Source organism: Mytilus galloprovincialis, chromosome 3, assembly GCF_965363235.1.
Source record: "Mytilus galloprovincialis chromosome 3, xbMytGall1.hap1.1, whole genome shotgun sequence".
Taxonomy (NCBI): Eukaryota; Metazoa; Mollusca; class Bivalvia; order Mytilida; family Mytilidae; genus Mytilus; species Mytilus galloprovincialis.
In genome coordinates this window covers 91,620,706-91,634,320 of record NC_134840.1, presented here as the reverse complement: position 1 = coordinate 91,634,320, position 13,615 = coordinate 91,620,706, and the positions used below count along the sequence as shown (strand labels likewise).

The window sequence follows — 13,615 nt, the reverse complement described above, 5'->3', positions numbered from 1 at the left end:
TATTGTATTGTGTAACTCAACTGTGATAGATACATTTCAATGATTTTATTTATGTAATGTGATGTTTGATTTTAATAAAGATAAAAAAAAAAAAGAGCACGAGACTCTTAATCTCGGGGTCGTGGGTTCGAGCCCCACGTTGGGCGGTTAATTTTTATTGTTTCGTTTGGCAAATTGTGGAAGACGGAAACATACACGATAACTGCAATCTAGTTAGTTTGATATGTGCCACCTAATGTTTATTAGACATAAATCGATTTCATAAACGGTGGTCTATAAAAGTGCACGATTTCCTGCTATCATTTTACTTGATCGCAGCCGTACCCGTGAACTTCGTGCAAAAGGTGTCTTTTTTTTTTTCAAAATCAAAACACGAAATCGGACTCTGCATGCCGATTCCATTGAAAATCTTTTTTCAAGATCGCGCATTCAATTTACGCCTTATATTTCGACGACATCGAAACGAGTGTGGTTGATCGTAATGCCAGATGGCAATCAGGTATACAAAAGATGTAAATATATATATTGACTGCATTTTATTTTTCATTTCAGGAAGAAGAAAAAAATATATTTGCAAAGATATCTTATATTTGTTGATCGAAAACTTGTGCTGACTTTGAGATTGCCGTGTGAATACGGATCGCTATTTAGAAATCGCCTGCCGAAATTCCTCGGTCATGCTACTGCAAAAAGTCTTCGACCACGACGAGACTCGAACTCGCAATCTTCTGATTCGAAGTCAGACGCCTTATCCATTAGGCCACGCGGTCTTAGTACTACGTTCGGGCAAAATAGAACTTAAACATCGCAAATCTGGATAGTGGCATTTTGCCTTCTCTCTGAATAATCTGCTCTTGACGTAATCAAAAATGGTCAAGAAACACAATACAAAATTTGCTAGCCTAATGAATCGAACGTATAATCGTATATACATATATGCTTTATAATACATTCACATTATTACTGGGCTCGATATTACTGACAATGAAACATTTCTGAGATTTTGGCGCCAACATTGTTTTCACACTGAAGCTGATAGAATTTGTGTCTTTTCAATATAAAATCAATGGAACTGATAAAATAGTTGTGCGTTTGTTCTTTAGATGTAACAAATAGCCATAGGCAAACAGGTTGACGCAAAAATACTATCGCACTGGCCGCTTCTCACAAACGACACCTATTTCTTTACAATTGGTACACATCTGCCCGGCTAGCTCAGTCGGTAGAGCACGAGACTCTTAATCTCGGGGTCGTGGGTTCGAGCCCCACGTTGGGCGGTTAATTTTTATTGTATCGTTTGGCAAATTGTGGAAGACGGAAACATACACGATAACTGCAATCTAGTTAGTTTGATATGTGCCACCTAATGTTTATTAGACATAAATCGATTTCATAAACGGTGGTCTATAAAAGTGCACGATTTCCTGCTATCATTTTACTTGATCGCAGCCGTACCCGTGAACTTCGTGCAAAAGGTGTCTTTTTTTTTTTTCAAAATCAAAACACGAAATCGGACTCTGCATGCCGATTCCATTGAAAATCTTTTTTCAAGATCGCGCATTCAATTTACGCCTTATATTTCGACGACATCGAAACGAGTGTGGTTGATCGTAATGCCAGATGGCAATCAGGTATACAAAAGATGTAAATATATATATTGACTGCATTTTATTTTTCATTTCAGGAAGAAGAAAAAAATATATTTGCAAAGATATCTTATATTTGTTGATCGAAAACTTGTGCTGACTTTGAGATTGCCGTGTGAATACGGATCGCTATTTAGAAATCGCCTGCCGAAATTCCTCGGTCATGCTACTGCAAAAAGTCTTCGACCACGACGAGACTCGAACTCGCAATCTTCTGATTCGAAGTCAGACGCCTTATCCATTAGGCCACGCGGTCTTAGTACTACGTTCGGGCAAAATAGAACTTAAACATCGCAAATCTGGATAGTGGCATTTTGCCTTCTCTCTGAATAATCTGCTCTTGACGTAATCAAAAATGGTCAAGAAACACAATACAAAAGGACAAGGTATGATAAGAGGCGTTTTTGGCCCCCTTCCCAAATAAGTTTATATATACGTCATTGATAGCCTTAGTATAGAAACTATTCAAAACTATGATTTTTTTATGTTCCGGTGAAAGGAAGGTTGCCTAGCAACGGTTTAAATAAATAGCCAAATTATCACATATGCATTGCTTTCTCATTACACATTAGCATAATTCAAAATAGTATTGTTTGTTCAACACTAACTTGAGTTTTCAAATGGAAAGGCACTTCGATTTCAGTTTAAAAATGCTTAGCAACAACCTAGCAACAAAAATTTTTCCTAGCAACGGTTCAAAAATTTGTAATTTCGGCCATATGAGGTATAAATATAGCAATATTTAAAGATTTAGCAACTGTAAATGATTTTTCTTTCATATACATAATGTCTGAGTCATCATTACTTTTTTCAAGAAAATGAAATTGACCATAGCAACCTAAAAGTTGCTTAGCAACAGCCGAAAAAGATAGAAATTAAATTGAACTACAAAAAAAAACCTTTTGATTTTTAATAGTACAAATTAGAGTAAAATAAATTTAGATTGGTTAATACATGCAAGATTAATTTAGCAGGAAGGAAATGAAAGCAAATCAATTGTATATCATGCTGATAAAAAGATTAGCAACCAAAATAGTGCTTAGCAACGGTTAAATAATTATTTTTTTTGTAAACTGAAGTAGGTTTTTGGCATTATTATTATATCTTGATGATGTAAATATTAAATCATATGCTGTTACCAAAAACAGGGTTGAGATCTCAAAAAAAAAATGTTTAACCCCGCCGCATTTTTGCGCATGTCCCAAGTCAGGAGCCTCTGGTCGGGTTGTTGTCTCTTTGACACATTCCCCATTTCATTCTCAATTTTAGTATTAAACAAAAGATAGCTATCAAGGAAATGGTCGGTTTATTAAAAAAAAAGAATAAATACAAATCATATTGTCACATAGCAATTAGTAAGTATAAACATTAACAAGTTAATAGGTAAAATAAACAAGAATGTGTCCCAATTATAGTATACCGTGAAAATGGGACAACATCTCTAATTTGGCATTAACATTAGAAATATCATATCATAGGGAACATGTGTACTAAATTTCAAGTTAATTGGACTTCAACTTCATCAAAAACTACCTCGACCAAAAACTGTAACATGAAGCGGGACAGATGGACGAACGGACGGACGGGCGGACGGATTAAAGGACGGATGGGCGGACGGATTAAAGGACGAACGAACAGACGGATTAACGGACGAACGAACAGACGGATGCACAGACCAGAAAACATAATGCCCATAACTGGGGCATAAAAAAACTTAAAGTTATATAAGAAGTGGTACACTTATTATTCATAAATAATAGTTGATGTTTATGAATATAGCATTTCACATTTACATGATGATTACCGGTACATTAAAAAACGCAAATGGATTAGAACAACTATTGAAGATTCAGTATCAGATTTATACAATATGTATAGCAAATATGCATAGCCTGTACAATGTCATTGTTTGTCACTTAAAAAATCGTACACTGTGAACTTTTTAACACTTAACACAATATTTTAAAGACTGAAATGCTGAAAACAAAGTTCAAAGGTTTTCGTTGAGGTCAGGGTTTAAGACGTTAAAACTCATTAAGATATGTAGACGAAAGAGGCATGGACATCTTTAAGCTTCTCTAAAAATTCATTATTTCTACGATATATATCTAAAATTAGCACATTGATCGCCGGTGTATAGTATCATGTGCAATCATACCTCATCTCCTTATCTTATCCAAAATGTTATGCTTTTTTTAATGAAACAGTTGTTGGTAAGTAGTATTTCATGAAACCCCAAAACATTCGAATTTGATTAGAAACGTAGACATACTTCATTAAAGGGTCTCGGTGGCCGAGTGGTCTAAGAAGTTATTTCTGTAATCACTAGCCAGTCAACACTGAGGTTGTGAGTTCGATCCTCGCTCGTGCGGGTGCACTCGTTTTCAACCTTAATTTTCCTTTCAATGTTGATCTATTTATTATTTTCATTCTGAATGTCTTCACTTGCAGGACTGCATGTCCAGCAAAAAGGTTTCAACTTTCAAGATTTACAGCCGATTTCATTGAGTGTGAATCCAAAGGTAAAATCTTTGGTAAGCTTGCTTGTTAGCTAAAACGTGAAGTCATTATTATGTCAGGTTTACTACCCTCCTTTCGAAGTAGCATAGTCCATCAGACATATAGATTGGTAATCTGCTGGACTAGTATATTCTTAAAGGAGGGAAGTTAACCTGACCTAACAATGACTTTATGGTTCATCTAACAAGCAAGCTAACTAAAAATATTACCTTTGACTTCACACTCAATGAAATCGGCTGTAGTATTCACCAAGTTCAACCTTTCCGGTATTGAATAAATATTTGAAGTGACTAAAAAAATCTCATTTATTGCATTAGGGACATTAAACTGTAGTACTAGAAGTGCAAGTTGTGCCTTCAATAGCAAGTAAGAGGGAAAACAAAAATACCGGACATTTAAAGAATTTAAAAAAAAAAAATCAAAGATAAAAAGCTTTTTAGGTCAAAAACTGAAGGAGATAGCTAGTTGTATATGTCCGGACAGAAACAGACGAACGGACGGTTGGATGTACCGACAGATCTAAATTAACGAACGTGCTCGACATTTTGTTCCTTGAGGGGAGGGGGAATGTGAAATAGAATTAAGAGGATATAGTTTACATGTACATTAAACAGCTAGGTAAGAAGTACCAGTGCACTCCAGGAATCGGTATAAGTTTGGCTTGAAATTTTGTCACTCACTTACACAGAACTCCAGACAAAACAAAATACACATTCGAAATGGCAAACAAATACACATGTTTTTTTATTTTCGCGCATACTTCATAAGTTTGTTTGCCATGGGTCTTATCCAATTTGTATTTATGCAAGTAAAATATGTTAAAAGTAATTTCGCTATAGCATGTTTTATTTGATAATCCATATAGGATCTGAGTCTATTGAATGCTACGTGTGTACTATGATAACATCTTGTCAAAAGAGTGCTCTGACACATATATAAGAAAAATCATTGGTGTATCGATATCTGAATAGGCTGGAAATACATAATTTACAGTATAGTATAAGTGTAGTTAACTTAATTTCAGTATCAACTGCTCTTTACCTGGAGTTATGTTTATAATTACATATCATATTTTGGATTCAATACTAACTTCACTTGCAAAATGTATTAGTTTAGTGCTGTACGCAGATTTTAGTGTATCAACAAGTGATTTGAATATTCTTATTTGTCTGTTCAATTTATTACTAAGTTAAGGACAATGCCCTTGTGAAGTCTTAATCCTTCAAAACACAAAAACATGCACGAAATGGCTATGATACATAAATCTATTTTTGCTGTAGATGGTTAAATAGAAAACTTCAAAGTGCAAAATATATAGGTTTTGATGGAATAATTTTCTTCAGAACTACAAAGAGAGTTTGAATATATTGAGAATTTATTATAAAATTCATTTGTAAGATTTCGTTGAATATTTGAAAATTATAATGAATAAAAATTAATTCACCATATTTCAAGGGACACAACTCTGTATTTGGCTGCACAGTGTTAGACTATTTTGATCATCATGGGTCTAATTTCACGTACAACATATTTCTTTAAGAGAGTAACATGTCTTGATGACTGCATACGACATAAAAAAAAACCGTACGTGATATTCTGATCAATTATGGATCCCGGAATAATTTCGTACCCGTGCCGTTCACTTTGACGTATTATAATGACTTGTCAAAATATGTAAACAATCGGATTATTTTTCAAATTTTTAGACATGAGCGCCAACGTAGACCATCATGATATTTTATTATGTGAAAGATACATAACAGTACAGTTGATGGTTGAAAATTTCAAGATGGTCTACGTTGGCGCTGATGTTAAATTTTGTCTCCGAACATGACGAAATTGTAGATTTTTTACACTTTTCGTCGTTTAGGGCTTTTCAAGGTCTCAGTTTGAACATATTTGAGTACATAACACCTAAAAATAAGGTTCTACATGGACGATCAGATACTGCAGTTCATTACACAGGCGTGATGGGTTTAAACTTCAAAGTTTAAAAATTCTGGAAAAAGGGGGGCCAGAAACGGCCCTTATCATACCTTGTCCTTTGCTAGCCTAATGAATCGAACGTATAATCGTATATACATATATGCTTTATAATACATTCACATTATTACTGGGCTCGATATTACTGACAATGAAACATTTCTGAGATTTTGGCGCCAACATTGTTTTCACACTGAAGCTGATAGAATTTGTGTCTTTTCAATATAAAATCAATGGAACTGATAAAATAGTTGTGCGTTTGTTCTTTAGATGTAACAAATAGCCATAGGCAAACAGGTTGACCCAAAAATACTATCGCACTGGCCGCTTCTCACAAACGACACCTATTTCTTTACAATTGGTACACATCTGCCCGGCTAGCTCAGTCGGTAGAGCACGAGACTCTTAATCTCGGGGTCGTGGGTTCGAGCCCCACGTTGGGCGTTTAATTTTTATTGTTTCGTTTGGCAAATTGTGGAAGACGGAAACATACACGATAACTGCAATCTAGTTAGTTTGATATGTGCCACCTAATGTTTATTAGACATAAATCGATTTCATAAACGGTGGTCTATAAAAGTGCACGATTTCCTGCTATCATTTTACTTGATCGCAGCCGTACCCGTGAACTTCGTGCAAAAGGTGTCTTTTTTTTTTTCAAAATCAAAACACGAAATCGGACTCTGCATGCCGATTCCATTGAAAATCTTTTTTCAAGATCGCGCATTCAATTTACGCCTTATATTTCGACGACATCGAAACGAGTGTGGTTGATCGTAATGCCAGATGGCAATCAGGTATACAAAAGATGTAAATATATATATTGACTGCATTTTATTTTTCATTTCAGGAAGAAGAAAAAAATATATTTGCAAAGATATCTTATATTTGTTGATCGAAAACTTGTGCTGACTTTGAGATTGCCGTGTGAATACGGATCGCTATTTAGAAATCGCCTGCCGAAATTCCTCGGTCATGCTACTGCAAAAAGTCTTCGACCACGACGAGACTCGAACTCGCAATCTTCTGATTCGAAGTCAGACGCCTTATCCATTAGGCCACGCGGTCTTAGTACTACGTTCGGGCAAAATAGAACTTAAACATCGCAAATCTGGATAGTGGCATTTTGCCTTCTCTCTGAATAATCTGCTCTTGACGTAATCAAAAATGGTCAAGAAACACAATACAAAATTTGCTAGCCTAATGAATCGAACGTATAATCGTATATACATATATGCTTTATAATACATTCACATTATTACTGGGCTCGATATTACTGACAATGAAACATTTCTGAGATTTTGGCGCCAACATTGTTTTCACACTGAAGCTGATAGAATTTGTGTCTTTTCAATATAAAATCAATGGAACTGATAAAATAGTTGTGCGTTTGTTCTTTAGATGTAACAAATAGCCATAGGCAAACAGGTTGACGCAAAAATACTATCGCACTGGCCGCTTCTCACAAACGACACCTATTTCTTTACAATTGGTACACATCTGCCCGGCTAGCTCAGTCGGTAGAGCACGAGACTCTTAATCTCGGGGTCGTGGGTTCGAGCCCCACGTTGGGCGGTTAATTTTTATTGTATCGTTTGGCAAATTGTGGAAGACGGAAACATACACGATAACTGCAATCTAGTTAGTTTGATATGTGCCACCTAATGTTTATTAGACATAAATCGATTTCATAAACGGTGGTCTATAAAAGTGCACGATTTCCTGCTATCATTTTACTTGATCGCAGCCGTACCCGTGAACTTCGTGCAAAAGGTGTCTTTTTTTTTTTCAAAATCAAAACACGAAATCGGACTCTGCATGCCGATTCCATTGAAAATCTTTTTTCAAGATCGCGCATTCAATTCACGCCTTATATTTCGACGACATCGAAACGAGTGTGGTTGATCGTAATGCCAGATGGCAATCAGGTATACAAAAGATGTAAATATATATATTGACTGCATTTTATTTTTCATTTCAGGAAGAAGAAAAAAATATATTTGCAAAGATATCTTATATTTGTTGATCGAAAACTTGTGCTGACTTTGAGATTGCCGTGTGAATACGGATCGCTATTTAGAAATCGCCTGCCGAAATTCCTCGGTCATGCTACTGCAAAAAGTCTTCGACCACGACGAGACTCGAACTCGCAATCTTCTGATTCGAAGTCAGACGCCTTATCCATTAGGCCACGCGGTCTTAGTACTACGTTCGGGCAAAATAGAACTTAAACATCGCAAATCTGGATAGTGGCATTTTGCCTTCTCTCTGAATAATCTGCTCTTGACGTAATCAAAAATGGTCAAGAAACACAATACAAAATTTGCTAGCCTAATGAATCGAACGTATAATCGTATATACATATATGCTTTATAATACATTCACATTATTACTGGGCTCGATATTACTGACAATGAAACATTTCTGAGATTTTGGCGCCAACATTGTTTTCACACTGAAGCTGATAGAATTTGTGTCTTTTCAATATAAAATCAATGGAACTGATAAAATAGTTGTGCGTTTGTTCTTTAGATGTAACAAATAGCCATAGGCAAACAGGTTGACGCAAAAATACTATCGCACTGGCCGCTTCTCACAAACGACACCTATTTCTTTACAATTGGTACACATCTGCCCGGCTAGCTCAGTCGGTAGAGCACGAGACTCTTAATCTCGGGGTCGTGGGTTCGAGCCCCACGTTGGGCGGTTAATTTTTATTGTATCGTTTGGCAAATTGTGGAAGACGGAAACATACACGATAACTGCAATCTAGTTAGTTTGATATGTGCCACCTAATGTTTATTAGACATAAATCGATTTCATAAACGGTGGTCTATAAAAGTGCACGATTTCCTGCTATCATTTTACTTGATCGCAGCCGTACCCGTGAACTTCGTGCAAAAGGTGTCTTTTTTTTTTTCAAAATCAAAACACGAAATCGGACTCTGCATGCCGATTCCATTGAAAATCTTTTTTCAAGATCGCGCATTCAATTCACGCCTTATATTTCGACGACATCGAAACGAGTGTGGTTGATCGTAATGCCAGATGGCAATCAGGTATACAAAAGATGTAAATATATATATTGACTGCATTTTATTTTTCATTTCAGGAAGAAGAAAAAAATATATTTGCAAAGATATCTTATATTTGTTGATCGAAAACTTGTGCTGACTTTGAGATTGCCGTGTGAATACGGATCGCTATTTAGAAATCGCCTGCCGAAATTCCTCGGTCATGCTACTGCAAAAAGTCTTCGACCACGACGAGACTCGAACTCGCAATCTTCTGATTCGAAGTCAGACGCCTTATCCATTAGGCCACGCGGTCTTAGTACTACGTTCGGGCAAAATAGAACTTAAACATCGCAAATCTGGATAGTGGCATTTTGCCTTCTCTCTGAATAATCTGCTCTTGACGTAATCAAAAATGGTCAAGAAACACAATACAAAATTTGCTAGCCTAATGAATCGAACGTATAATCGTATATACATATATGCTTTATAATACATTCACATTATTACTGGGCTCGATATTACTGACAATGAAACATTTCTGAGATTTTGGCGCCAACATTGTTTTCACACTGAAGCTGATAGAATTTGTGTCTTTTCAATATAAAATCAATGGAACTGATAAAATAGTTGTGCGTTTGTTCTTTAGATGTAACAAATAGCCATAGGCAAACAGGTTGACGCAAAAATACTATCGCACTGGCCGCTTCTCACAAACGACACCTATTTCTTTACAATTGGTACACATCTGCCCGGCTAGCTCAGTCGGTAGAGCACGAGACTCTTAATCTCGGGGTCGTGGGTTCGAGCCCCACGTTGGGCGGTTAATTTTTATTGTTTCGTTTGGAAAATTGTGGAAGACGGAAACATACACGATAACTGCAATCTAGTTAGTTTGATATGTGCCACCTAATGTTTATTAGACATAAATCGATTTCATAAACGGTGGTCTATAAAAGTGCACGATTTCCTGCTATCATTTTACTTGATCGCAGCCGTACCCGTGAACTTCGTGCAAAAGGTGTCTTTTTTTTTTTTTCAAAATCAAAACACGAAATCGGACTCTGCATGCCGATTCCATTGAAAATCTTTTTTCAAGATCGCGCATTCAATTTACGCCTTATATTTCGACGACATCGAAACGAGTGTGGTTGATCGTAATGCCAGATGGCAATCAGGTATACAAAAGATGTAAATATATATATTGACTGCATTTTATTTTTCATTTCAGGAAGAAGAAAAAAATATATTTGCAAAGATATCTTATATTTGTTGATCGAAAACTTGTGCTGACTTTGAGATTGCCGTGTGAATACGGATCGCTATTTAGAAATCGCCTGCCGAAATTCCTCGGTCATGCTACTGCAAAAAGTCTTCGACCACGACGAGACTCGAACTCGCAATCTTCTGATTCGAAGTCAGACGCCTTATCCATTAGGCCACGCGGTCTTAGTACTACGTTCGGGCAAAATAGAACTTAAACATCGCAAATCTGGATAGTGGCATTTTGCCTTCTCTCTGAATAATCTGCTCTTGACGTAATCAAAAATGGTCAAGAAACACAATACAAAATTTGCTAGCCTAATGAATCGAACGTATAATCGTATATACATATATGCTTTATAATACATTCACATTATTACTGGGCTCGATATTACTGACAATGAAACATTTCTGAGATTTTGGCGCCAACATTGTTTTCACACTGAAGCTGATAGAATTTGTGTCTTTTCAATATAAAATCAATGGAACTGATAAAATAGTTGTGCGTTTGTTCTTTAGATGTAACAAATAGCCATAGGCAAACAGGTTGACGCAAAAATACTATCGCACTGGCCGCTTCTCACAAACGACACCTATTTCTTTACAATTGGTACACATCTGCCCGGCTAGCTCAGTCGGTAGAGCACGAGACTCTTAATCTCGGGGTCGTGGGTTCGAGCCCCACGTTGGGCGGTTAATTTTTATTGTATCGTTTGGCAAATTGTGGAAGACGGAAACATACACGATAACTGCAATCTAGTTAGTTTGATATGTGCCACCTAATGTTTATTAGACATAAATCGATTTCATAAACGGTGGTCTATAAAAGTGCACGATTTCCTGCTATCATTTTACTTGATCGCAGCCGTACCCGTGAACTTCGTGCAAAAGGTGTCTTTTTTTTTTTTCAAAATCAAAACACGAAATCGGACTCTGCATGCCGATTCCATTGAAAATCTTTTTTCAAGATCGCGCATTCAATTTACGCCTTATATTTCGACGACATCGAAACGAGTGTGGTTGATCGTAATGCCAGATGGCAATCAGGTATACAAAAGATGTAAATATATATATTGACTGCATTTTATTTTTCATTTCAGGAAGAAGAAAAAAATATATTTGCAAAGATATCTTATATTTGTTGATCGAAAACTTGTGCTGACTTTGAGATTGCCGTGTGAATACGGATCGCTATTTAGAAATCGCCTGCCGAAATTCCTCGGTCATGCTACTGCAAAAAGTCTTCGACCACGACGAGACTCGAACTCGCAATCTTCTGATTCGAAGTCAGACGCCTTATCCATTAGGCCACGCGGTCTTAGTACTACGTTCGGGCAAAATAGAACTTAAATTAACATCGCAAATCTGGATAGTGGCATTTTGCCTTCTCTCTGAATAATCTGCTCTTGACGTAATCAAAAATGGTCAAGAAACACAATACAAAATTTGCTAGCCTAATGAATCGAACGTATAATCGTATATACATATATGCTTTATAATACATTCACATTATTACTGGGCTCGATATTACTGACAATGAAACATTTCTGAGATTTTGGCGCCAACATTGTTTTCACACTGAAGCTGATAGAATTTGTGTCTTTTCAATATAAAATCAATGGAACTGATAAAATAGTTGTGCGTTTGTTCTTTAGATGTAACAAATAGCCATAGGCAAACAGGTTGACGCAAAAATACTATCGCACTGGCCGCTTCTCACAAACGACACCTATTTCTTTACAATTGGTACACATCTGCCCGGCTAGCTCAGTCGGTAGAGCACGAGACTCTTAATCTCGGGGTCGTGGGTTCGAGCCCCACGTTGGGCGGTTAATTTTTATTGTATCGTTTGGCAAATTGTGGAAGACGGAAACATACACGATAACTGCAATCTAGTTAGTTTGATATGTGCCACCTAATGTTTATTAGACATAAATCGATTTCATAAACGGTGGTCTATAAAAGTGCACGATTTCCTGCTATCATTTTACTTGATCGCAGCCGTACCCGTGAACTTCGTGCAAAAGGTGTCTTTTTTTTTTTCAAAATCAAAACACGAAATCGGACTCTGCATGCCGATTCCATTGAAAATCTTTTTTCAAGATCGCGCATTCAATTTACGCCTTATATTTCGACGACATCGAAACGAGTGTGGTTGATCGTAATGCCAGATGGCAATCAGGTATACAAAAGATGTAAATATATATATTGACTGCATTTTATTTTTCATTTCAGGAAGAAGAAAAAAATATATTTGCAAAGATATCTTATATTTGTTGATCGAAAACTTGTGCTGACTTTGAGATTGCCGTGTGAATACGGATCGCTATTTAGAAATCGCCTGCCGAAATTCCTCGGTCATGCTACTGCAAAAAGTCTTCGACCACGACGAGACTCGAACTCGCAATCTTCTGATTCGAAGTCAGACGCCTTATCCATTAGGCCACGCGGTCTTAGTACTACGTTCGGGCAAAATAGAACTTATAACATCGCAAATCTGGATAGTGGCATTTTGCCTTCTCTCTGAATAATCTGCTCTTGACGTAATCAAAAATGGTCAAGAAACACAATACAAAATTTGCTAGCCTAATGAATCGAACGTATAATCGTATATACATATATGCTTTATAATACATTCACATTATTACTGGGCTCGATATTACTGACAATGAAACATTTCTGAGATTTTGGCGCCAACATTGTTTTCACACTGAAGCTGATAGAATTTGTGTCTTTTCAATATAAAATCAATGGAACTGATAAAATAGTTGTGCGTTTGTTCTTTAGATGTAACAAATAGCCATAGGCAAACAGGTTGACGCAAAAATACTATCGCACTGGCCGCTTCTCACAAACGACACCTATTTCTTTACAATTGGTACACATCTGCCCGGCTAGCTCAGTCGGTAGAGCACGAGACTCTTAATCTCGGGGTCGTGGGTTCGAGCCCCACGTTGGGCGGTTAATTTTTATTGTATCGTTTGGCAAATTGTGGAAGACGGAAACATACACGATAACTGCAATCTAGTTAGTTTGATATGTGCCACCTAATGTTTATTAGACATAAATCGATTTCATAAACGGTGGTCTATAAAAGTGCACGATTTCCTGCTATCATTTTACTTGATCGCAGCCGTACCCGTGAACTTCGTGCAAAAGGTGTCTTTTTTTTTTTTCAAAATCAAAACA

General features: G+C 36.7%; 16 non-coding genes across 16 annotated transcripts; 8 read left to right on the top strand and 8 right to left on the bottom strand.

Moving 5' to 3' along the window:
• Window positions 1–697: 697 nt before the first annotated feature.
• Trnar-ucg (transfer RNA arginine (anticodon UCG)) lies at window positions 698–770 on the bottom strand. Its single transcript has one exon. It is a non-coding gene; the product is annotated as a tRNA-Arg (tRNA).
• A 434-nt stretch (window positions 771–1,204) lies between these two features.
• Window positions 1,205–1,277, top strand: Trnak-cuu (transfer RNA lysine (anticodon CUU)). Its single transcript has one exon. It is a non-coding gene; the product is annotated as a tRNA-Lys (tRNA).
• A 552-nt stretch (window positions 1,278–1,829) lies between these two features.
• On the bottom strand, window positions 1,830–1,902 carry Trnar-ucg (transfer RNA arginine (anticodon UCG)). The gene has a single exon. It is a non-coding gene; the product is annotated as a tRNA-Arg (tRNA).
• Window positions 1,903–6,520: 4,618 nt separating this feature from the next.
• Trnak-cuu (transfer RNA lysine (anticodon CUU)) lies at window positions 6,521–6,593 on the top strand. The gene has a single exon. It is a non-coding gene; the product is annotated as a tRNA-Lys (tRNA).
• A 551-nt stretch (window positions 6,594–7,144) lies between these two features.
• On the bottom strand, window positions 7,145–7,217 carry Trnar-ucg (transfer RNA arginine (anticodon UCG)). The gene has a single exon. It is a non-coding gene; the product is annotated as a tRNA-Arg (tRNA).
• A 434-nt stretch (window positions 7,218–7,651) lies between these two features.
• Window positions 7,652–7,724, top strand: Trnak-cuu (transfer RNA lysine (anticodon CUU)). Its single transcript has one exon. It is a non-coding gene; the product is annotated as a tRNA-Lys (tRNA).
• A 551-nt stretch (window positions 7,725–8,275) lies between these two features.
• Window positions 8,276–8,348, bottom strand: Trnar-ucg (transfer RNA arginine (anticodon UCG)). The gene has a single exon. It is a non-coding gene; the product is annotated as a tRNA-Arg (tRNA).
• A 434-nt stretch (window positions 8,349–8,782) lies between these two features.
• Trnak-cuu (transfer RNA lysine (anticodon CUU)) lies at window positions 8,783–8,855 on the top strand. Its single transcript has one exon. It is a non-coding gene; the product is annotated as a tRNA-Lys (tRNA).
• Window positions 8,856–9,406: 551 nt separating this feature from the next.
• Window positions 9,407–9,479, bottom strand: Trnar-ucg (transfer RNA arginine (anticodon UCG)). The gene has a single exon. It is a non-coding gene; the product is annotated as a tRNA-Arg (tRNA).
• A 434-nt stretch (window positions 9,480–9,913) lies between these two features.
• Trnak-cuu (transfer RNA lysine (anticodon CUU)) lies at window positions 9,914–9,986 on the top strand. Its single transcript has one exon. It is a non-coding gene; the product is annotated as a tRNA-Lys (tRNA).
• A 553-nt stretch (window positions 9,987–10,539) lies between these two features.
• Window positions 10,540–10,612, bottom strand: Trnar-ucg (transfer RNA arginine (anticodon UCG)). The gene has a single exon. It is a non-coding gene; the product is annotated as a tRNA-Arg (tRNA).
• A 434-nt stretch (window positions 10,613–11,046) lies between these two features.
• On the top strand, window positions 11,047–11,119 carry Trnak-cuu (transfer RNA lysine (anticodon CUU)). The gene has a single exon. It is a non-coding gene; the product is annotated as a tRNA-Lys (tRNA).
• A 552-nt stretch (window positions 11,120–11,671) lies between these two features.
• Trnar-ucg (transfer RNA arginine (anticodon UCG)) lies at window positions 11,672–11,744 on the bottom strand. The gene has a single exon. It is a non-coding gene; the product is annotated as a tRNA-Arg (tRNA).
• A 438-nt stretch (window positions 11,745–12,182) lies between these two features.
• Window positions 12,183–12,255, top strand: Trnak-cuu (transfer RNA lysine (anticodon CUU)). The gene has a single exon. It is a non-coding gene; the product is annotated as a tRNA-Lys (tRNA).
• A 551-nt stretch (window positions 12,256–12,806) lies between these two features.
• Trnar-ucg (transfer RNA arginine (anticodon UCG)) lies at window positions 12,807–12,879 on the bottom strand. Its single transcript has one exon. It is a non-coding gene; the product is annotated as a tRNA-Arg (tRNA).
• A 435-nt stretch (window positions 12,880–13,314) lies between these two features.
• On the top strand, window positions 13,315–13,387 carry Trnak-cuu (transfer RNA lysine (anticodon CUU)). Its single transcript has one exon. It is a non-coding gene; the product is annotated as a tRNA-Lys (tRNA).
• The last annotated feature ends 228 nt before the right edge of the window (window positions 13,388–13,615 follow it).